The following is a 1,931-nucleotide window of genomic DNA, read 5'->3' as shown; positions in this document are numbered from 1 at the left end:
TGGAAACCACAAGACGGTCGTCAAACCACAACACGCCCTGTTCATCCACTTTAAAGTGTTGAGACGACTTTTCTTTTATTTTCTCTTTGATGTGGAATATCCCCTTGTCAGTTTTCTGACCTTCTATTATCTTACTCTCCAAAGAGCAACTAATCTGAATACTATTTAACACAGCAGGATGCATTAGATCGAATCCATCTTCAAGTAAGGGCTGCACATTCAAGTAATGTGACTTCCTGCTCAAAGCATCTGCCACTACATTGGCTTTACCAGGATGATATTGCACATTCAAGTTGTAATCTTTGATCAATTCCAACCATCTACGCTGTCTCATGTTTAGCTCTGGTTGGGTAAAGATATACTTAAGACTCTTGTGATCTGTGAAAATATTGCACACATTACCAAGTAGATAATGTCTCCAAATTTTGAGGGCGTGCACAACTGCAGCAAGTTCAAGATCATGCGTTGGATAGTTGACCTCGTGCTTTCTCAATTGACGTGATGCATAAGCTATGACTCTCCTTTCTTGCATAAGAACACAACCCAATCCAGTTTTAGATGCGTCGCAAAACACATCAAATGGTTTCTCAATATCTGGTTGTGCTAGAACAGGAGCAGTGGTCAACAGTTTCCGCAAAATGTGGAAAGCTGCTTCACACTCTTCTGTCCACACAAATTTATGATCCTTCTGAAGGAGGCTTGTCATCGGTTTGGCGATCTTCGAGAAATCTGGTATAAAGCGACGGTAATAACCCGCCAGTCCTAAGAAACTTCTAATCTCAGGAACTGAGGTCGGTGCTTTCCAATTCATAACTTCTTGCACCTTACTTGGATCGACTGAAACTCCATTCTCTGACAGAATATGACCAAGGAAAGGAACTTCTTTCAACCAGAATTCGCATTTGCTAAACTTAGCATACAATTGATGATCTCTAAGTCTGGCCAAGACAGTTCTCAGATGCTCTTCATGATCCTTCTCGTTCTCGGAGTACACCAGAATGTCATCGATGAACACTACCACAAACTTATCCAATTCTGGCATGAAAACTGTATTCATCAAAAACATAAAGTATGCGGGAGCATTTGTCAAGCCAAAAGACATGACAAGATACTCATACAACCCGTATCTAGTGGAAAATGCAGTTTTTGGTATATCCTGTGGCCTAATCTTAATCTGATGATAACCGGATCTCAAATCTATCTTTGAGAACACCTTGGCCTTGGATAGTTGGTCAAACAGAACATCAATATGTGGCAAGGGGTACTTATTCTTGATGGTCACAGCGTTGAGTGGTCTATAATCTATGCACATTCTCAACGTGCCCTCTTTCTTCTTTTTCACAAACAAAGCGGGACATCCCCATTCAGACTTGCTTGGCCGAATAAACCCCTTTTTTGACAATTCTTCTAATTGCTTCTTTAGCTCAGCTAACTCATCTGGAGGCATCCGATAGGGTCTTCTTGAAATCGGAGCTGTTCCAGGTACTAGCTCAATTCCAAACTCGATCTCCCTATCTGGCGGGAGACCAGGTAGTTCATCCGGGAATACATCGGGGAATTCACACACTACCGGAATCTGATGAATAGGAATGACTGCCGTAGCACATGTAACACTTATAAGGTCTGTTCTTCGAGGCAATGGTACTTGGAAAGTACCCTCACCCAGGGGATCCTTAAGGGTAAGTACTCGACTTCCCGCATCTATGACTGCTCCCCAATCCTTCATCCAATTCATCCCTATAATGACATCCAAGACTAACCCAGGCATAACTATCAAGTTCACTCGGAACTTCCTGCTACCTAATTCAAGGGTTGCCCCTCGAACCATCTGGTTGGTCAAAACATCAGCCCCTGCTGAACTTATACGGTAACCATAACCCAATTCTGTGCATAGTTGTTCATGTTTCTGTGCAAATGCTTGACTCATAAAA

Source organism: Miscanthus floridulus, chromosome 12 (assembly GCF_019320115.1).
Source record: "Miscanthus floridulus cultivar M001 chromosome 12, ASM1932011v1, whole genome shotgun sequence".
NCBI lineage: Eukaryota > Viridiplantae > Streptophyta > Magnoliopsida > Poales > Poaceae > Miscanthus > Miscanthus floridulus.
This window is presented reverse-complemented; position numbering follows the sequence as displayed.